The 23,503-nt window shown below is 43.8% G+C and overlaps 1 pseudogene; it reads right to left on the reverse strand.

Moving 5' to 3' along the window:
• Window positions 1-15,973: 15,973 nt before the first annotated feature.
• LOC148032927 (uncharacterized) lies at window positions 15,974-17,262 on the reverse strand (annotated as a pseudogene).
• Between the last annotated feature and the right edge of the window lie 6,241 nt (window positions 17,263-23,503).

The raw sequence follows: 23,503 nt of genomic DNA on the forward strand, positions 1-23,503 counted from the left end.
TGGACACCTCTATCCCTATCCCCGCAGCTGCCCAATTGCAATATTTCCTACATGGTTTGGACTTTAATATCCAATTGCAGTTGAGTAGTGTCCCCTTGGGGGATATAGACACTGCCATTACACGAGCACAAGAGGTGGAATCCCGACTACAAGCAGCCTATGCTTCTAGAGGCAATTCGAACATGGGTTTAGTATTGGGAAACAATATGGCAATAGCCAATGGCAGTAGTGGCCAAGGGATAGCGATGGCTAACCCTAATGGGAGAGGGAACATGATGCAGAATGTCCCTTTACTACCAGCTTCCCCTAGCATGTCGATGCCTACGGGCAGTCAAATGGCTCCAAGTAGTGGAGGCTAGGCGGTCAATTCTAACACCATGCCTGCAGCTCAACAGCCTGTGCCTAATCGAATTGTTAGGCCGATTGAACGACATGGTAATGACCAAGGCTATGAGTCGAGTTCTTCAATGTTCTTGGCGAGGTTAAGGACATGATGAAGCATTATACCGACATGATTACGGAGCAGTATCAACAAATAGCCGTTGATGTCAACTTCCTTAAAAAACAACAGAATTTAATAGGAAGTAGATACCCAGAGGAGGGTGCACCGTCGAGGTTTAGTTGCAAATGGTGTGGCGGGCAGCACTATCCAAGGAATTGCCCAAATGTTAAGTGCGACATTTGTGGAAAATCCGGCCATCTAGCAGCTACTTGCTGGAGTAAGATTAGTTCTCTCCAGCGTGGTAGTCGGCAACCAGGGCCTGTTAATCATCGTGCCCAAGGAAATGATTCCCAGCCAGAAAATGGGCCTAAACAAATACTTCAACGACCAAAGACTACAGTGGAGGAGCTACCAAGTGGTAGTGGGGTTAGTTTGATTGAGGCTGTACGCGTTAATGATGCTGAAACCTCTAATCTACGAGCTGTCCTTACAAGAGGTAAAAAGGGTAGAGAAGTCGACATGGATAAGCCTGTCGACAGAAACCCTAAACAAGGCGACAAAGGAACGCAAGTTTTGGATCCTGCCCTAGAAGGGGGACCTTTGAAGCCCGTAGAGAGTAAAGTCGATAAGGAACCACCAAAGAAGAAGGTGAAAGTTAAGAAAGAGGCAATAAAGCCAGTTCAGCGACCTAAAGAGCGGATGGTTTGGCGTGAAAAGCGAGCTCTATCGAACTATCATGAATTCGATTTGGCGGGCTCTCTTTGCGAAGTCAAACCGGATGTGAACCTTTTGCAGCTTATTAAGCTTTCCCCAGGAGTACGCAAGGAATTTAGAAAGATCCTACGTACCGGGTATATCGTAGAACCTTTGGGTATTGCGCGAGTTGGTGATGACTGGTTCGAGCATGCTGAGAAGCATTGCCCAAGGGTTGCAGCCTATGTCGATGGGATATTAGTAGATTATGCCATTGTCGACACGGGATCATCTGTTAACATTATGAGTTCTGAACTGATGGAAAGGTTAGGTCTTGCGATTCAGAAAGATACCTCCACAATTCTCAGAATGGCAGATGACAGTTTGAGACAGCCGGAAGGCTGCATTACTAAGGTCCATGTCACTGTTGCAAATGTAGAATGCATGTTGGACTTTAGGGTGATTCGTTTTGCAGGGCGGCCAAGTTATCAAGTATTACTTGGACGACCTTGGATCTTGCAAGCGGATTGCCAAGTAGATATACCCGCCGGTCGATTGATATTCGGCAGAGGTGCCCAGCGTGTGGTGGTTGATGCTTATCCTGAGTCCCCGCAGAGTGAGAGAGCTCCTCTATCCTCTACAGAATTGGAGACATTAGAAGATTTATCTGCCAGTGGGACATCATCAAGTGATGAGTCCAAAGAGGGATCCACCACGGAGGACATCTATCAGGTCACTTTGAACGAGCCGATAGAGGCCCAAGATCGTATAAGAGATGCAGATGTTATCGAGCTAGACCTTGGTACGCTTGATGATTCGCGGCCAATCAAATTAGGGTCTATGCTCAGTTCAGCAGAAAGGGAGGACTATGTGGCCTTGATCCAGGAATTCCGTGATATTTTTGCCTGGAGTTATGATGAGTTGAGAGGCATTCCTCCTAGTCTTGCTGTTCATACAATTCCGTTGAAAGAGGGTAGTCGTCCTGTCCGACAGAAAGTAAGGCGTATGCCTTTCGAATTGAGGGACGGGCTGTTTGAGGAGTTACAGAAGCTTCGAAAAGCGGGTTTGATTTTTCCTGTGCAACACACGGAATGGTGTTCGCCAGTTGTGATTAGAAAGAAGAAGAATAATCAGATCCGTTTATGTGTAGACTTTAGGGAGCTGAATAAGCAGACAGTTAAGGACTACTACCCATTGCCATTTATTGACCAGATTTTGGATCAATTAGCGGGTAGGGAGATATATTCGTTTATGGATTGCTTTGCAGGGTATAACCAAATGGAAATTGCAGAAGAGGACAAGTTGAAAACAACTTTTATCACTGTATTTGGCACTTTTGCTTACCACGTGATGGCTTTTGGTTTATGCAATGCGCCTGGTTCGTGGCAACGAACAGCCGATAAGACATTCGGTGACATATCCCCTGAAGAGTTGAGGGTGTTTATTGATGACTTAGGGGCTGCCACCGTGAGAGAAAGGCAGTTGATCATTTTGAGAAAATGCTTTGAGCGCTGTAGACAATTTTGCATCGCCCTAAACCCACGGAAGTGTGCTTTTGGAGTACCTTATGGGCTATTGCTGGGCCATGTGGTCAGTTCGGTAGGAATTGCGACAGACCCCGAGAAGGTCAAAGTTATAGTTGCCATGGGTCCACCACGCACTCCGAAAGAAGTTCATAGCTTTCTGTCTTCGGTTGGTTACTACCGTAGATTCATTAACGCCTTAGCAGAAAGAACGTTGCCGCTTACAAATTTATTGTCCTTTAGCTATTCGTTTGTATGGGGTGACCCTTGTAAGGTAGCATTCAAGGATGTGAAACAAGAGCTAGCAAGAGCGCCCGTTTTAAAAGCACCTAAAAGAGGTGAGGTGTTCTATATATTTTCGGCCGCCACTATGTATAGTATCAGCTGCTGTTTAGCCCAAATTTGGGAAGAGAAGTGGTACCACCCGATTGCTTTTGCTAGTCGGAAGCTAGGGGTATCCGAAATCAATTATACTTACATGGAGAAATTATGTCTAGCAATGGTCTTTGGGACCAAGAAGTTTAGGCATTACATTCTCTATGAGAAAGTTGTGCTTTATACGAAGGCGGAGGGACTTCGACTATTGATGAATAAGCTACAGCCGCCTGACCGTCTAGCGAAGTGGTTAATCACTTTGTAGGAATTTGATTATGAAATCAAGAGTAAGCCACCAAGGTTGCAAGGCATCGTGGAATGTCTAGTGGACTTTGGGGAGCCGAAAGAATCTGTGGCTGAAGGTAGTGACATGGAGATGATATTTAAAATAGATACGGCATCTATTCCCTCCTGGTATGCTGCAATAACGCATTATTTATCAACGGGAGAGGCGGGATCCGAACTATCTAAGGCTGAGAAAAGGAAAATTAAGCAGCAAGCGTTAAAGTTTGCCTTGATCGCAGGTACATTATATCGGCAAGGGGTTGATGATATCTATCGCCGATGTGTGACGCCTGACGAGGTGCCATTCATTTTGGAAGAGTGCCATGATTCTGCTTGCGGTGGCCATTTTGCTGGACGACTCACAGCACAAAAGGCTTTAAGAGCAGGTTATTGGTGGCCTGCCATCTTCCAGGATGCGTTTGCGTATGTTAAGAGATGCGATATTTGCCAACGACATGATAGTCGAGAGAATAGGAAACGACCACTCACCCCTATTATGGCGATGCTTCCATTTGAGAAGTGGGGAATCGACTTTGTGGGTCCTATTACTCCGTCATCGACTACGCAAAAGCGGTACATCATTGTAGCAACTGACTACTTCACAAAGTGGTCAGAAGCACGTGCAACAAGGAAAGATGATGCTAAAGAAACTGCTAGTTTCCTTTTAGAGCAGATAATATGCCGGTTTGGTCCACCGAAAGAATTAGTGTCGGACCGCGGAACTCATTTCCTGAATAAGGTGATCAAAGGTTTGACAGAGTTGTGGAACATCAAGCATAACAAGACAACCCCATATAATCCGCAAGCCAATGGGCAAGTCGAAAGTACTAACAAGCAGCTTGTGGGCATCCTGTCCAAAATTGTGTCGGAAAAGAAACGGGATTGGGATAAAAAGTTATACGTGGCAGTGTGGGCTTATAATACGACTTTCAAACGAGCCACTGGCCATACCCCGTTCAAGTTAGTATATGGGGAGGAGTGTGTCTTGCCTTTAGAAATTGAGCTGCCGACCATTCGGTTTGCCATCAATCATTCTTTGAGCGATGAAGACGCTCTTTTTGAGCGCTTGACGACACTGGCACATTTAGATGAGCTTAAGTTGCAGAGCTTATTGCACCAAGAAGTGGCGAAGCACCGAATGAAGAAGCTACACGACCTCAAAGCCAAGAAATACACCTTCAAGAAAGGACAGCTTGTTCTGTATTATGACGCACGACGAGAATTATTCCCAGGCAAGCTAGAACCCAAATGGGATGGGCCCTATAAGATCGTTAGAATAGGAAAGAATAAATCCACAGTTTTGTTAGCTGACCTTGAGGGGATAGAATTTAAAAATAAGGTTAATCTTAATAAGATTAAACCTTATTACTTCTGATTTTTCTAATGCTATGACTGCCTTGCAGGTCTAGGCAAGATTGATCAAACATCTGCAAGGAGATCGTGATAGAGGTTGATGGGTCGTCTGATCCCTTATTTAGAACACCCATATTTAGAACAGAGATATCATCAGGGAAAGCTCATTTGGTGGAGCAAAGGATACAAGGTGATTGAGCAAGAAGGCGGGACATTTATTTGGGAAATCACGGTCTTCTGCCATCACTGCCTACAACTTTTGACGAGCATCCCTGTTGAATTCAATGATGATGGAGGGATGGAGCCTACAGTCCACCCGTCGAATATGCTGAATTTCGATTACCATAATTACGAGTAGAGTTCAGGATGGCAGAATATGTAAACCCTTTATGGACGTACACCTTGTACTTTGATGGGGCGTCCAGGGGTGCATGCAAAAAAGGAAGTGTAGGAGTTGTCATCCGAGATCCCCGACGACACATTGTCATGAAGTTAGCTGCTTATCTCGGGGTGAATTTTACCAATAATATGGCAGAATACAAAGCCCTGATTATGGGTTTGAATATTGCAAAGAAGGGTGGTATCCGCCAGTTGTTGGTGAAAGGGGACTCTCAGTTGGTTTTAAATCAACTCAATGGGACGTACATGGTGCGGAACCGGATCCTTTGTATGTACCATCACACTGCTATAGCCCTGCTAGACGAATTCGATAGAGTATCTTTTCAGCTGATTCCACGGAATTGGAATCAGTTTGCCGATTCATTGGCTAATCTTGCGTATGAAGAGGACCTCTTCTTTAATTGTGGCCCTTGTCCCGATATATCTATTGATGGTGAGACAGGACCTGGTCGTTTGTGGGGTATGCTTTCTGAACATGCCCTCTTTGGCAGACGATGGTTGATTTGGGTGATGCAGAGGGTAAGCAAGACTCATCTACCTTTATTATCTCGGACCCATAGACTGATTCGACAACATGTGATGCGAACACCTCTTGCGATATACGCAGGAGGGATAGGTCATAATCTACTGCACCTAGTTTAGGGCTACAAGCCCTGTTCCCCTGGGAATAGTATGCTTTGATGTCTATCATGGTTGTTTCCAGGTGGATGTTCTGCATAGTATTGTTTGATTTCATTAGGCCAAGAGGGCCGATTCAATTTTGTAGCAAAGTCATGTCTAAATTCATTAGGCCAAGAGGGCCATTTCCCTGTCTAGTGCGGGTGCGTTTAATTGGGTTTTTGTTTAGTGTTGTGCTGGACAGGTTTCTCGGGTTGTGGAATTTTGTGGAGCCTGGAGGAGCCTTTGCTGCGATGGAAGCTTCTTGTGGCCACTCCAGGTGATATTTCTCCTTTACGAGTACCTTTCTTTCCTGTTATATGTGTATTTGTACTTGTCGAGGGGATACTTTTTGTTGGGGGCCGGCAACCAAGGCATGAAGTCCCAGGTTTAGGTTGAGTATGTTTGAGGGAGGTCGGAGTAGTCATTGCCTCCTGTAAAGACATTGTTAGACATTGAAAGACCTGTTTTAGAAGGAAGTCCTAGTGGCCCTGTCCTGCTAACCTGCTAGGCAGCCGTTCTAGGAGTTCTTGTTAGTAGTGAGGCAGTTAGAGAAGCCTGCTAGAAGATAATAATAATGATGCCAAGAAATCTTGAATATCCTAAAAGATGAATATAAATACGAAGGTGTGTAAAAAGGGGTTCTAACCCCTATCAATGAAAAGAAAAGAAATGAAAATATATAAGCAGTTGATCATTGCCTTGCGAAGGCCTGGTAGGTTCCTGGGGACGAGTCAGACCCGGGGCTGATACCTTGTCTTCCTAGGGGTGGCTTCTTGCTGGAAAAAGTAATATCAAAACCAGGAAGGTTGGAGCGAAAATAAAAGTGAGCGTTAGAAAAGGATTAAGTGTCACCTTGCGAGGGCTTGGTAGGTTCTTGGGTGCCGAGACAGGTCCTGAGACCGATGCCCTGTTCTCCTTGGGTCACTACGCTCAGCTCCCTCCTTTTTACATGCCCAAGTATGTTCATCCAATAAAAACCCTCAAAGAAGAGATATACTGAAAGAAAATATCCTTATACCACTTAGGGCAACCTCTTTGATAGGTTTTTTTTGTTTGGCTGTGTTGGAGCAGCTGGTTAGTGATTCGCTTCGGATCTTCTATTAAATGATGCTAGGCCTACTCCTTGTGGATGTCATGCCTTGGTTTTGTCCAGGGGTAGGGGGAGCATTGTGCTGAGTTTTATGATGATAATTGTTTTGTATCAGTTTGATGCTTCTTTGGTTGTTTATGTGCAGATATGTTCGTGGATTCGACGGGCTGAGTCGCCCTATCCCGTGGTCGCCAATGAGAGCGGAATTTAGGTGACGGGAAGTGCTTAAACATAGCTAAAAATTATGAAGATCAAGGGAAAAATATTCACTGTCAAAGGCGGCGGCTCGATCTAGGACGATTTTAAGCGCCAAAGTGCTTTAAAGGCGCCCGAGCGACACTTGTTGATTTTTCATAATTTTTCAGACAGTCGTGCGGGTTGACACAAGCTACTGGCCAATGCGGGATGCTAAGCCGGACGCCCAGGATTTTTCAGAGCTCGATTCCGAGTCCGGACGGGGAAATGGCCAAGAAACCGGTCAAGATGCGAAGAGGTGGACAAAATTTTGGCCAAAATGGACAAGTGACCCTTGGGAGCCAAAATTTTAATGTAGCATGAAAGTTTCATGCATTTCATGGGAAGAAAATCGTGGAGGAAGCGTGGAGAAACTGCGCCCGATTTTTTCGCTTGGATGATGGATGATCAATCTACAGCCTGCACACAACCCCCCCCAATCATCATTGGCCCTCATTTCCCTCTGTATGCAGACTCTATCGCCGCCCTTCGCTCGCGCAATGATGCCCTCTTTGGAGAATTCTGATTTCAGTATTTCTCTCTCCTCCCTCTCTCTCTTCTAAAGGCAAGTTCCTGTGGGAGGAAGAAGGAAGAAGAAAGAATGATGGAGGCTTGTCCGGCATGGACCGGATTGCTACACGAGCTGAGAATGGTGATTTGTGATGATGCTGGACATGAAGTGTTGCTATTTTCCAAATCTACAGCCATGGAAAAGAAACCCGAAACACGCGTTTAAGCGGTAAATTAAAAAATTACAAAGGAAATTTAGTGTTTTATGCTTTTGATTGATGGAATGCCGTTCATATGGACTAAGATTTGATTATGCTGCTGATTCTTCTGAGTTCTTACTGTTTATAACCAGAAATTATGAAAAACATGCATTTCATGGCTCGAAATAATGTCAAGAAACCCGAAAACGCATGAAAAATGGGGAAAAACAAGGGTTTTGGGCATATAAATGGGGAAAACCGTCGATACACATCAACTAATCTTTCAATTTTGTTGCAAATGAACTAAGGGCCACAGCCCACAAACTGGTTTTCATTTTCAGCAATTTAAAAAATACAAGAAAATGAAGAAAATGGCGGGAAAATGATAAAAAAACCATGAAAAATAGGGGAAAAATACATTTGGGGCTACGAAAAATATAGAAAAATAGGATTTATGTTTGTTGACGTATAGCAAGGCTGGGGCATGAAGTTATGCTTCAGTTCAGCCTTGTTTATATGTTTTAGTGCGTGTTTCCTTCCTTTCTCCACATAAAATGACAAGGAAACCCTAAAAGAAATGAATGTAATGATGCACTATCAACGGGGAAGGGTAGAGTTGTGGAAAAAATGGTTAAATGCCGCTGAGCATGAGGAATAATTTGCTGATTTTATATGCATTGCATCTAGGACGGAATAATAATGATAAAAATTAAAACCTAGTAGCACGAAGATCACTTCGGTGCTAGGTGTTGCAGCGAAGCACAAAGCGGTTAGACAGAAAAGCATGAAGGAGATGTTTTGCACTTGCACGCTGCTGGTTTTTAAAATGTTTGAGCACTAGGCATCCACCTCTTTGCATGATCATTTAGAGGAAATTAAAAGTATCAGAGTTAGCTCCTGGACATGCATAGCAATTGTTTTCAGTAGGCCTTTGACCCACCGTTGAGAGCGTGAGGTTCCTATGCTGTAGGCTAGTCGTGGGATCATAAAGGGGAAGTCAAGTAAGGACCATGGTACATTCCTGGATACGTTTATTTGGTACCTTGAGCGACGTGAGCGACGTTTGTGCGAAATGTCTAAATGTTGAGCGGCGCATCGAGGGGCCAATCCCCAAGGTGTAGGAGAGTCGCAGAGGGTTGACGGCATTCAGCCGTAGGAGGAACCCCATGTGTATGTGATTCGAGCCTTTTGGCTATGTGAAAGGGACTCCCTCTGAGGAGCAATATTGGGTTAGGATCAGTTGGACTACAACGTATTACAAACGCAATGTTTAGGAAGGCAGAGATTTTGATAGACGCTCCTGGCCGCGAGGCCGAGGGGTTGTCTTGCGCATAGTGACGAGGTCCGGCTAGTGCATGAGCCAGTGCCGGCCCGTTTTTAGGTCCATCAACAAACAGGTCCAATGCATCAGTTTCCGGTAGACCTGTTTCTCCATCAGCTTCATCATCCATATTCTCTGCTTCTTCTGTTAGAATTTCTTCTGACTGCTCTTCTTCTGCCAATGCTTCAAGTGCATACTCTTCATCTTGTCTTCTCTTGAAAATCTTGACTCGTTTTCCAGCAATGGGCACCCTCAATACCGTCCCATCCAATTCAGCCAACTCATAGGTAGCATTGTCAAAAACCTGTTTCACCTCATACGGTCCAAACCATCTTTGAACCATTTTTCGCATGCTGCTATGTTGATTCTCTAGGCTATTGTCGTAGACTAGAACCCAATCTCCCTCTTTTATGGCTCTAGGCCGCAAGCGATGCCTCAAATCAAACCTGTCCTTGTTTCTGAGTCGGGTTGCCTTTAAACGATCAACTGCTAGCTGCACATCTTCTGTCCTTCTCTCTAGTTGACGAATCCGAAGAGCTAGAAGCTCCTCTCTTGATAAATTCTCATGCCATGGAAGAGCACTCCACGTGAGAGCACAGATTTCAGTAGGCATGACAGGTTTTTGCCCATAGATCAACTCTGCAGGCATATATCTAGTAGCCACGCTATATGTAGAGCTGTCTGCCCACAATGCAAAAGGTAGTAATCTCGGCCAATCTCCAATCCGACCTCTACAAGATTTTGCCAATGCCTTAACTATCAGCGGATGTCCTCTTTCGCTCTTGCCATTCCCCTCTGGATTATAGGCAGTAGTAAGAGCCAACTTAATCCCAAGCCGTGAGAAAAATTCTCTAGCTTCGTCTGCATCTAACTCTCCACGATCAGCTGTAATCTTGCCTATACATCCATACCTGCAAAATATTTCTTCGAACAAGAATTTACATACTGTAGTGGTGGTCTTCTTCCGCAAAGATCTGCCTTCAACATAGTTTGTAAGATCCTCCCTAGCCAAGACAAGATATCTCATTTGCCAAAGTCCCATTGGCAAAGTAACCAAGTCTACCACCCACTTATAATGCATACATAGTGGATAGGTCGGATGCGACTCATCACGATGCCGCACTAAAGAGTAAAGCTAACAGTACCTGCAAGTCTCCACAAAGTGGAAAACATCTTTATACATCCCTTTCCACCAGTATCTTTCTTTGATTTTCTCATAGGTAGCCGACACATCTCTATGTCCAGCCCAAGAACTCTCATGAAACTCTCGCATAATCTATATCTGCATCGCTGCCTCACAAACTACTCTCAAGGGTAGGCCGCCTCTCTTCTTTGGATACTTCCAAAGAAAACCATCTTTCAAGAAATACCCATAAGCCTTTCTTCTGATTTTCTTGAATACATCATCTGTCCAATCAGCTCTTCGAGTTAATGAACTCAGATACTGACCAATTTGCAGCCACTCGTCAACATAGAGTTCTTCAGTAAAGGCTTCAACAGTAGACACATGACAATCATGAACAAGGACAGAAGCTGCAAACTCTGTCTCATCATCTTCTACAAGCATTGACTCCTCATCCTCATATCTCGCTCTAGACAGCATGTCAGCAACAATTGGATTATTTTTTCCTGCTATATGTCAAAATTCTGGATTCAATGATTTGATGTAGGCAATCCACCAAAGTATCGCTATATCTGGAGTCGAACAGCTAGTAATCATGCCAAGCAAAGGCAAGCAACCTGTTTCCACAACAACTGAAGCACCAATAAAACACTCTTTATCACACTTTAGTGCAGTGACTACTCCTCACAACTCTCTTTTAATCTGCGGATATCTCCTCTACCGCTCATTAAGAACTTTAGCTCCAAAGCGGATTGCATATCTATTCCCATCAGCATCATCCTGCCCCACTGCCCAACCTATGCCAATAGGGCTAGTATCAACTGTCAACATGATTGGCCGTCCTCACTGATAATCCGTCTTGCGAAGAGTAGGAGTTGACTGCAACAGCTTCTTGAGTTTATGCATGGCTTTCGAATGCTTCTCATCCCAATGAAACTTCTGCCCCTTTCGAAGCAGCTGATAGAGAACATCTGCAATGTGAGCAAAATGAGGAATCCAAATCATGTAAAATACACAAGCTCCCACAAATCTCCGCACCTCTAAAGTAGTCGAGCAATACTCTGCAATCCTGCTTATGGCATCCACCTTTGCAAGTGAAGGCTTTCTGCCATAATAACCAACCATATGCCCAACTATGATAAATTCATTAACACCAAAGACAGATTTCAGCCCTGAAAGAGTCAAATTCACCTCCTCCAATCGTGTCAATATTTGCTCACAAGCAACCAAGTGTTCAGCCACAAACTGTCTACATCCTCGCAAATCAAGACTCTCATTATTTTCTTTTTCTGCACAACCCTTAATAGGCACATCATCTAAGAAAGGCATGGTATATTGCGAAATATAGTCTCGCAGAACCCTATGCATAGCATTCATCATATGAGCAACTGAGTTGGTGGCACCTTGAGGCAAGGTACACATTCTCACAAGACCAATAGGTGTCTGCATAGTAGTAATATCCCTGCTTTCCAAGGCAAGCTGAAACTGGTCATAACCTGAATACAAGTCACCTAGGGAATAGATGGCTCGTCCTGCAAAAGCCTCAGCAAACTCATCCACAACTGGACCTGTCCCCACATTCCTGATTGTCACTCTATTCACGGGCTGCATATCCTGAATAAATCTCAAGGTACCATTCTTCTTTGGTACAGTAAACCACCTGTTAGAATAGGGCGCAGAAGAGGGTTCCAAAATTCCCATCTTAATCTTCTCATTCAGCAACTCTATTAGCTTTGGCAAGTGTGCTCTAGGCATAGGTATAGGACGTATATTCCATGGCACATGAGGAATAGTGAAGATGACCATAGGCGCAACCAATTCGGGACTAATGCAGCCAATTTCATGAGGAAAGAAAGCAAATGCCTTACCATGTCATCCAAGCATCTCTCTAAAACATTCTTTTTCCACTGGAAGCAAGAAATCATCATTTCCAATCTTCAATTCTGCAAGAGTTTCAGCTGTAAATTTATGTCCAATATTTGCAGGATCTCTCAACATAGGCTGCTTCATAGCTTTTTCTATCTGCTCATCACTATCAGGAGGAAGTGGCCCTGCAACCGGCTTAACCTTCTTATCAATTGTTTTATACTTCGTGTCAACCTTGGCATCAGTCAGGCACTCTTTTCTTTGCTGCAATTTTTGCAATTTTTCAGCAACTCTCAACTCTGTTGGCTGAAAGATTTCAGCCCTTTGCTCTATGGACTGCATGGGTACAGCCTGAAACTCTGTATGCTGAAATTTTTCAGCATTAAACTCTGTTGGCTGAATGGTTTCAGCCCTCTGCTCTATGGACTACCATGATGCAGCCTCATACTCTATATGCTGAATTTTTCCAGCATTTAACTCTGCTGGCTGAAAGGTTTCAGCCCTCTGCAACTCTGAAAGCTGATCAAGATCAGCCATAGATTCGGTTTGCTGAGTTTTCTCAGCCTCTAACTCAGTTTTCAGCATAAAATCAGAAATTTCCTGATACATATCCAAGGTTTGCACAGGTATGATCCTTGAACCCTTATATACATCAGTTTTCAGCATATTTTCCATCTCAGACAATGTATCTGCATAAGACATTCCTTATACAGCCCATCCACATGCTCTTCTGCTTGCAAAATACTTGCAATCTTCAACTCTTTCTCCTTATGACCAATGTACTGCCTGGCAGCTCTAGACAAATCTGAAATTTTCTGATAACTCACTGAACTATCTGAAGAAAAACCAACAAAATTAGTGGAGAAAGAATTGCTACCAGGAGGCGAGATCTCCTCTTTTCTCCGCTCCGTACCACTTGCATCTCGCAAGACAGCGGTACCCAATGAAAATCCAACTCCTTCGCAGGTAGTGGTGCCTCACGCAAGGAGTCCCTGTTTCTCGGATGATTTACTCCAACAGTCATAAACTGAATAGCTCGCATACCATCTTTACTGCGTATCCATGCATAGGCTGAGCCATCATCCATCACTTTCATCTCCATTCTTGCTTCTGTAATGAAAGGCTGTCCAAGAATAATCGGATAAGAGCAAGAATCCCGAACAAAGCAATGATAATCCTCTTCAACATTACCAATAGAAATTCTGATGCTCGGACAAGCATCATACATATCACCAGAAGTATTATTGGCTGCTCTCATGCGCCAGCCATGCTCTGCATCCATAGGCCACTTGCCACTCTCATAAACACCTCGAGCAATAAGATTAATCTCGGAACCATGATCGACTAAAGCGACCAAAGGAATCTGTTTCTCTCCAATTCTTACCACCATCTCAGTGGTTGCTCTAGCCCAATGACTACATGAAAAATGGATGCGAGGAATGAGGATAGGGGTATCATCATCTTCATACTGCATAGGCTAAACTATTTCTCCAACTGCGGATTGACAGAAGCATTCTCAACCATCACTGTATCATCATGCTCTTCCCCAAGAGCTCCATGCCATAACCCCTGTAAAGCAGGTCCTTCCATTGCATGTCGTTTCCTCCGCAAAAGATCCTGCATCTGATCCTGTATTTCTCTTCTAGCAATCCCAAGAGCTTCACCAACAGTAAAAGTGACTTCACTATTTAAAATTCTTTCATGAAAAATCTTACTCATATCCGTCTGCATATCAAGGTCTGACAAGAGCTTGAATCCTGGCTCCTTTCTTGGTTGTCTCTTTTCTTTCATCTGTTTGTCTCCCATAGGTTGCTCAGGACCTGATTGTGCTGGAGAACTCGTCATAGGTGGAGCTGTAACAGGTGGTGAAACAAAGTCACCCTCTCTAGTCTTTTTGGAGGTGCTAAGACCCTCCTCATCTCTTCTTCTCTTTTCCTCAACCATGGCATCTAAACCCTGTGTTTTCGCCATATAAGCAAAAATAGAATACATGTCAACAGGAGAATCCCATCCCATTTCTCCTTGGATGCTAGAGCCCACACAAGTCATAGTGGATGCCTGAACTTTCCCTCTTCTCGCTATCTCCAAGGCAGAGGACCATAAGGCTGAGTCTCCATCTGATTTCTGCTCAAGCTGGACTCCATAAGCTGAAGCATCTCCTCTAACACTCACATAAGCTGATCGCGCAGCCATATCATCAACGAGCTTCTTCATGCCTCCCTTACCAAATTTTGTGTCAAGAGGAGCACCAGTCTCTGTCAACCATATCTTCCCATCTTGTCCCCAAAACACTACGTTCTTCTTATGCCCTTCTTGAAAAGCATCACAATCTCTGCAGTATTGGTGCTCTGTACTATCGCACCAAATACATCGTCTCCCTTTTCTTTGGCCAGCTGGAAAAGCAGTCACTGGAGCAGGTGCTACAACAGTTACTGACATAAGTTGCTCTTTTAACTTCCCAACTTCAGCTTTGACTGCCTCTATCGTCAATTCTGCCAAGCCTTTAATAACATCATCTACGGATAAGGGCACTGGAGCAGCAGGAACTGGTAGATTTACAACAGGAGGAGTAGGCTTAGGCATAGAACTTGCAGCAGGGGTAGAAGTAGAGGTCTCCAAGGATTTTTCAGAAACAGATCCTGTATTACGATGCAATCGTACCCTCCTCCACTGCTTCTTAACAAGCTCATTCACAGCATCAATGACATGTCGCCACTCGGTCTTTAAACCTGAATCAGTAGCTTGATCTTCCAAAAGATCATCCAACTTTTCCTGTAAATCAGCATCAGCAGCTTGTAAAAATAATTCCACTTTCTGCATCTCCAAAGCTTGCTGCTCAGTTCCATCCAACTGATCATAGCGGCTCTCAAACTCTCGCAGAAGGGCGGTAACTGAAAGTCCCTTATTAGGCATAGAAACCCATGCTAAGAAATTCCTGCGGTTCATAAGACATGTATCCTCCAAGAAATATTCATCTTTTAATGCCTTCTTAAACTCTGTCCAACCAGCATGTGTTCCTTGAATTTCTGAAATTCGGACTTCAAGCGCGCGAACCACGATCCGCAAGAAGTAGCGGCTCCAAACATCTTGAGAAACCCCAAAAAACTTCATCTTTTCTTCATACAAATGCAGGTAAGTTGAAACTTGTTGGCCGTTGAACTGCTTCATCTCCTGTTGGACAGCTTTCAAGGCATCCATGGCATCACTATCACGTTTCGCGTGAGCTTGCTGTTGCATATAGGTTGTAAATGACTGAAACAGATGCTTCATGACATTGTCATCTGTCATCTCTTCTTGCGAGTCTCCCATCTTGCTGAAAATTGACACTGCACTTTCACGTTGGGTTCACCAGAAATGTCATAGAGTTCGTGTAAGAGCTACTGAACACGGAGTTCAAGTTGCAGCAAGAAAAGAGGCTAACAAGAAGAAATCGAATTTTTAATGCCAAAGTTCACTATATTGCTTGTCAAGTTTGTAGAGTTACAACAAAGAAACTGCCAATAAACAAATTTTGTTCAAGTCCTTCAGCATGTAACTTTTGGCTTTACTCCAAGGCTCTTAAGCAAGCTCAAACTTTCAAGCCACTAACAAAGGTAGACAGCAGAAGGTTCACAAATAGTCTCCAACCCCATGTATAAATCAGAGCAACATCAAGGGCCACCTGTTCCTCAGCATTGCTGAACTCCCATAAACCTGGATAAAATTTTGTTCAAGTCCTTCAGCATATAACTTTTGGCCTAAGGGCATAGAAGAAGAGCTGAAAGAGAACAGAAGAGGACCAATGAAGTGGGAAGTTCCTCAAAGACTCTGGTGGGTAACCCTTCTCTAAGGCCTTCCAAATGAACACTTCAGCAAACGTTGAAATTTGAGGCCTAATGCTCATTTTCTCTTTCTTATCATCAGACTCTTCCTTCCAACTGCTTTTCATAAGGCATAATACCACTGGGCATACAATCTGAACCATTATTTGGGTCACTTTGACCAAGCATTGGATTTGTTTCTGGCTGAAGAGCCATCACATTGTTTGATCTTTGGTCTGCTTCCCAAGTTGCTTAAGATGCAGCATCTAAGACTGCCATATTTAGGAGACTTTCTGGATAAATCTGCTGTGCTAGTTGGCTGTAAAGAACGACCTGATGGCTTGACTCCAGTAGTTGCCTTTGCAGCCGCAGCTCTTTTAGGCGACATTGCTATTTTTCCTCTAGCTCGTTTGCATCCTCTATTGTTTGGAATGATTCATATAATCTCAATCTTTGTTGCAAGTTATAGTAATACACCTAAAGATCTTGCAAATGGTGGTGCAGACTCTCAAGACTAGGTGTTGGTGCACTCATGATCGAGCTTCTTGAACACACGTTTGAGTTGCTCCAAAGCTTCAACTTTCCTTTTGGCCCTCTCTTGAGGTACTAGATTTGCAAATCTCATTATGGCATCCTCTGGAAGGCTTCTAGTCCCATTGATCCAACTCAATTTGCCAGGGGGGAAAAAAACAAGATGAGAAGGATATCGATGTCGCAGAGCGTGGCGAGCTCCTTGGTCATCTTCTCGAGGCCCGATCGGCGCTTGCTGTAGGTAACTTGTTTGCCATTCGGGGTCTCAATCCGCTTCTGTACTACTTTTTCTTTGCATTCTCCATCGACCCAGAGGTCATCTCATTCGCATCAAGCTCTTCATCTCGATCATCTGCCGCCTTTCAGAACGCAGGAATGTACAAAGGGGAGGATGGGCGAGGGAGCGAATAGGATTCGATGAATTAAACTTCTCAGAAACCAGAGATATGCCCTGGAATGGAAAATTCCCTGTAGTTTTCCAGATTGAAAATGATTCAGGATCGAGAGGTTCCCACTAAAGGCGATGGCGTAGTCCACCGATTATAGCGGATCCAAAAACAGGGGTGAGGCGCTATGCCTCCTTTTTTACTCTAAAAAAAGCCAGACGCTTTGCTTGGAAGAAGAGAGGCATGTCCAGCCCTATCCACTGAGAAAGCAGCAGTCTAGGTTGCTTTTCCTGATACCTTCTGTCAGAGCAATTCAGGATCTATCCTTTTTCGTGGTGGTTCCGTCGGGCAAAATAATTGAACAAGTGTTTAAACTTGTGCGGGATATGACCCTTGGGAATTTCGAAATGCATTGAGTTCAAGGTCCATTCCACCATGAGAAATAGCCTCGTAGATTCCATACAATTCCATTGTATCAAAATTGAATAAGAACAAGAGCGTGCCAGGGGTAACCTGCTCCACCAGATCTCTTCTTGCAACAAGTGGCAAACCAAAAACCTTATGTCAAAAACACTCTTGCTTGGTATGGTTGTTGCACATGAAGATAACACCAGCAAACTTGGCCCAATAGCTATCGTTGTCGAAGCTTGACACGTTCTATGAGGCTTTGAGACAGCCGTAGAGATTCCTTCCATCAAAGGCAAAGGCATATGAACCCTTCTTCTCCATGGCATGTAGTGCTAATGTATCTTCTTCAAAAATGCTTTGTCCCGCATATTACGTCGGCCTTGATCACGTGTAACCTTTATCTTCATACCTTCAATGTCGACTTCTACAAAGCTTCCTTTGATTCCACGGTTTCCTGCACTTTTCTTGGAATTCATCATTGAAATTGACAGCATAATATTACTCTTTGGCATCAGTTTTTCATATTTTTCTGACATACACACAACATGCACACAAACAGAAACACACACAAACACAAACACACAAGTGGAGTATGTTCATTGGATGCGGGTACTGAAAAGGACGGAAAGATAATGCAGCAGTCAAACACAATGAAACACACGCAAAACGATAACACATATGCACAACAAAAATGGAGGTGTTTATGGCTCGGATGCGCAGCAACACGACATCCACCCCCTCTAAACCTGCGCATCCTCCGAATGAGCCAACTATCCAGGATCATCCAAGTCCACAAACAGGTCCAATGCATCAGTTTCCGGTAGACCTGTTTCTCCATCAGCTTCATCATCCATATTCTCTGCTTCTTCTGTTAGAATTTCTTCTGACTGCTCTTCTTCTGCCAATGCTTCAAGTGCATACTCTTCATCTTCTCTTCTCTTGAAAATCTTGACTCGTTTTCCAGCAATGGGCACCCTCAATACCGTCCCATCCAATTCAGCCAACTCATAGGTAGCATTGTCAAAAACCTGTTTCACCTCATACGGTCCAAACCATCTTTGAACCATTTTTCGCATGCTGCTATGTTGATTCTCTAGGCTACTGTCGTAGACTAGAACCCAATCTCCCTCTTTTATGGCTCTAGGCCGCAAGCGATGCCTCAAATCAAACCTGTCCTTGTTTCTGAGTCGGGCTGCCTTTAAACGATCAACTGCTAGCTGCACATCTTCTGTCCTTCTCTCTAGTTGACGAATCCGAAGAGCTAGAAGCTCCTCTCTTGATAAATTCTCATGCCATGGAAGAGCACTCCACGTGAGAGCACAGATTTCAGTAGGCATGACAGGTTTTTGCCCATAGATCAACTCTGCAGGCATATATCCAGTAGCCACGCTATATGTAGAGCTGTCTGCCCACAATGCAAAAGGTAGTAATCTCGGCCAATCTCCAATCCGACCTCTACAAGCTTTTGCCAATGCCTTAACTATCAGCGGATGTCCTCTTTCGCTCTTGCCATTCCCCTCTAGATTATAGGCAGTAGTAAGAGCCAACTTAATCCCAAGCCGTTAGAAAAATTCTCTAGCTTCGTCTGCATCTAACTGTCCACGATCAGCTGTAATCTTGCCTATACATCCATACCTGCAAAATATTTCTTCGAACAAGAATTTACATACTGTAGTGGTGGTCTTCGTCCGCAAAGATCTGCCTTCAACATAGTTTGTAAGATCCTCCCTAGCCAAGACAAGATATCTCATTTGCCAAAGTCCCATTGGCAAAGTAACCAAGTCTACCACCCACTTATAATGCATACATAGTGGATAGGTCGGATGCGACTCATCACGATGCCGCACTAAAGAGTAAAGCTGACAGTACCTGCAAGTCTCCACAAAGTGGAAAACATCTTTATACATCCCTTTCCACCAGTATCTTTCTTTGATTTTCTCATAGGTAGCCGACACATCTCTATGTCCAGCCCAAGAACTCTCATGAAACTCTCGCATAATCTATATCTGCATCGCTGCCTCACAAACTATTCTCAAGGGTAGGCCGCCTCTCTTCTTTGGATACTTCCAAAGAAAACCATCTTTCAAGAAATACCCATAAGCCTTTCTTCTGATTTTCTTGAATACATCATCTGTCCAATCAGCTCTTCGAGTTAATGAACTCAGATACTGACCAATTTGCAGCCACTCGTCAACATAGAGTTCTTCAGTAAAGGCTTCAACAGTAGACACATGACAATCATGAACAAGGACAGAAGCTGCAAACTCTGTCTCATCATCTTCTACAAGCATTGACTCCTCATCCTCATATCTCGCTCTAGACAGCATGTCAGCAACAATTGGATTATTTTTTCCTGCTATATGTCAAAATTCTGGATTCAATGATTTGATGTAGGCAATCCACCAAAGTATCGCTATATCTGGAGTCGAACAGCTAGTAATCATGCCAAGCAAAGGCAAGCAATCTGTTTCCACAACAACTGAAGCACCAATAAAACACTCTTTATCACACTTCAATGCAGTGACTACTCCCCACAACTCTCTTTTAATCTGCGGATATCTCCTCTGCCGCTCATTAAGAACTTTAGCTCCAAAGCGGATTGCATATCTATTCCCATCAGCATCATCCTGCCCCACTGCCCAACCTATGCCAATAGGGCTAGTATCAACTGTCAACATGATTGGCCGTCCTCACTGATAATCCGTCTTGCGAAGAGTAGGAGTTGACTGCAACAGCTTCTTGAGTTTATGCATGGCTTTCGAATGCTTCTCATCCCAATGAAACTTCTGCCCCTTTCGAAGCAGCTGATAGAGAACATCTGCAATGTGAGCAAAATGAGGAATCCAAATCATGTAAAATACACAAGCTCCCACAAATCTCCGCACCTCTAAAGTAGTCGAGCAATACTCTGCAATCCTGCTTATGGCATCCACCTTTGCAGGTGAAGGCTTTCTGCCATAATAACCAACCATATGCCCAACTATGATAAATTCATTAACACCAAAGACAGATTTCAGCCCTGAAAGAGTCAAATTCACCTCCTCCAATCGTGTCAATATTTGCTCACAAGCAACCAAGTGTTCAGCCACAAACTGTCTACATCCTCGCAAATCAAGACTCTCATTCTTTTCTTCTTCTGCACAACCCTTAATAGGCACATCATCTAAGAAAGGCATGGTATATTGCGAAATATAGTCTCGCAGAACGCTATGCATAGCATTCATCATATGAGCAACTGAGTTGGTGGCACCTTGAGGCAAGGTACACATTCTCACAAGACCAATAGGTGTCTGCATAGTAGTAATATCCCTGCTTTCCAAGGCAAGCTGAAACTGGTCATAACCTGAATACAAGTCACCTAGGGAATAGATGGCTCGTCCTGCAAAAGCCTCAGCAAACTCATCCACAACTGGACCTGTTCCCACATTCCTGATTGTCACTCTATTCACGGGCTGCATATCCTGAATAAATCTCAAGGTACCATTCTTCTTTGGTACAGTAAACCACCTGTTAGAATAGGGCGCAGAAGAGGGTTCCAAAATTCCCATCTTAATCTTCTCATTCAGCAACTCTATTAGCTTTTGGCAAGTGTGCTCTAGGCATAGGTATAGGACGTATATTCCATGGCACATGAGGAATAGTGAAGATGACCATAGGCGCAACCAATTCGGGACTAATGCAGCCAATTTCATGAGGAAAGAAAGCAAATGCCTTACCATGTCGTCCAAGCATCTCTCTAAAACATTCTTTTTCCACTGGAAGCAAGAAATCATCATTTCCAATCTTCAATTCTGCAAGAGTTTCAGCTGTAAATTTATGTCCAATATTTGCAGGATCTCTCAACATAGGCTGCTTCATAGCTTTTTCTATCTGCTCATCACTATCAGGAGGAAGTGGCCCTGCAACCGGCTTAACCTTCTTATCAATTGTTTTATACTTCGTGTCAACCTTGGCATCAGTCAGGCACTCTTTTCTTTGCTGCAATTTTTGCAATTTTTCAGCAACTCTCAACTCTGTTGGCTGAAAGATTTCAGCCCTTTGCTCTATGGACTGCATGGGTACAGCCTGAAACTCTGTATGCTGAAATTTTTCAGCATTAAACTCTGTTGGCTGAATGGTTTCAGCCCTCTGCTCTATGGACTACCATGATGCAGCCTCATACTCTATATGCTGAATTTTTCCAGCATTTAACTCTGCTGGCTGAAAGGTTTCAGCCCTCTGCAACTCTGAAAGCTGATCAAGATCAGCCATAGATTCGGTTTGCTGAGTTTTCTCAGCCTCTAACTCAGTTTTCAGCATAAAATCAGAAATTTCCTGATACATATCCAAGGTTTGCACAGGTATGATCCTTGAACCCTTATATACATCAGTTTTCAGCATATTTTCCATCTCAGACAATGTATCTGCATAAGACATTCCTTATACAGCCCATCCACATGCTCTTCTGCTTGCAAAATACTTGCAATCTTCAACTCTTTCTCCTTATGACCAATGTACTGCCTGGCAGCTCTAGACAAATCTGAAATTTTCTGATAACTCACTGAACTATCTGAAGAAAAACCAACAAAATTAGTGGAGAAAGAATTGCTACCAGGAGGCGAGATCTCCTCTTTTCTCCGCTCCGTACCATTGGCATGTCGCAAGACAGCGGTACCCAATGAAAATCCAACTCCTTCGCAGGTAGTGGTGCCTCACGCAAGGAGTCCCTGTTTCTCGGATGATTTACTCCAACAGTCATAAACTGAACAGCTCGCATACCATCTTTACTGCGTATCCATGCATAGGCTGAGCCATCATCCATCACTTTCGTCTCCATTCTTGCTTCTGTAATGAAAGCCTGTCCAAGAATAATCGGATAAGAGCAAGAATCCCGAACAAAGCAATGATAATCCTCTTCAACATTACCAATACAAAATTCTGATGCTCGGACAAACATCATACATATCACCAGAAGTATTATTGGCTGCTCTCATGCGCCAGCCATGCTCTGCATCCATAGGCCACTTGCCACTCTCATAAACACCTCGAGCAATAAGATTAATTTCAGAACCATGATCGACTAAAGCGACCAAAGGAATCTGTTTCTCTCCAATTCTTACCACCATCTCAGTGGTTGCTCTAGCCCAATGACTACATGAAAAATGGATGCGAGGAATGAGGATAGGGGTATCATCATCTTCATACTGCATAGGCTGAACTATTTCTCCAACTGCGGATTGACAGAAGCATTCTCAACCATCACTGTATCATCATGCTCTTCCCCAAGAGCTCCATGCCATAACCCCTGTAAAGCAGGTCCTTCCATTGCATGTCGTTTCCTCCGCAAAAGATCCTGTATCTGATCCTGTATTTCTCTTCTAGCAATCCCAAGAGCTTCACCAACAGTAAAAGTGACTTCACTATTTAAAATTCTTTCATGAAAAATCTTACTCATATCCGTCTGCATATCAAGGTCTGACAAGAGCTTGAATCCTGGCTCCTTTCTTGGTTGTCTCTTTTCTTTCATCTGTTTGTCTCCCATAGGTTGCTCAGGACCTGATTGTGCTGGAGAACTCGTCATAGGTGGAGCTGTAACAGGTGGTGAAACAAAGTCACCCTCTCTAGTCTTTTTGGAGGTGCTAAGACCCTCCTCATCTCTTCTTCTCTTTTCCTCAACCATGGCATCTAAACCGTGTGTTTTCGCCATATAAGCAAAAATAGAATACATGTCAACAGGAGAATCCCATCCCGTTTCTCCTTGGATGCTAGAGCCCACACAAGTCATAGTGGATGCCTGAACTTTCCCTCTTCTCGCTATCTCCAAGGCAGAGGACCATAAGGCTGAGTCTCCATCTGATTTCTGCTCAAGCTGGACTCCATAAGCTGAAGCATCTCCTCTAACACTCACATAAGCTGATCGCGCAGCCATATCATCAACGAGCTTCTTCATGCCTCCCTTAACAAATTTTGTGTCAAGAGGAGCACCAGTCTCTGTCAGCCATATCTTCCCATCTTGTCCCCAAAACACTACGTTCTTCTTATGCCCTTCTTGAAAAGCATCACAATCTCTGCAGTATTGGTACTCTGTACTATCGCACCAAATACATCGTCTCCCTTTTCTTTGGCCAGCTGGAAAAGCAGTCACTGGAGCAGGTGCTACAACAGGTACTGACATAAGTTGCTCTTTTAACTTCCCAACTTCAGCTTTGACTGCCTCTATCGTCAATTCTGCCAAGCCTTTAATAACATCATCTACGGATAAGGGCACTGGAGTAGCAGGAACTGGTAGATTTACAACAGGAGGAGTAGGCTTAGGCATAGAACT

The sequence above is a fragment of the Lygodium microphyllum genome, chromosome 8 (genome assembly GCF_053477565.2).
Source record: "Lygodium microphyllum isolate KBCC chromosome 8, Lygodium_microphyllum_v1.1.10, whole genome shotgun sequence".
In the NCBI taxonomy this organism is placed as follows: domain Eukaryota; kingdom Viridiplantae; phylum Streptophyta; class Polypodiopsida; order Schizaeales; family Lygodiaceae; genus Lygodium; species Lygodium microphyllum.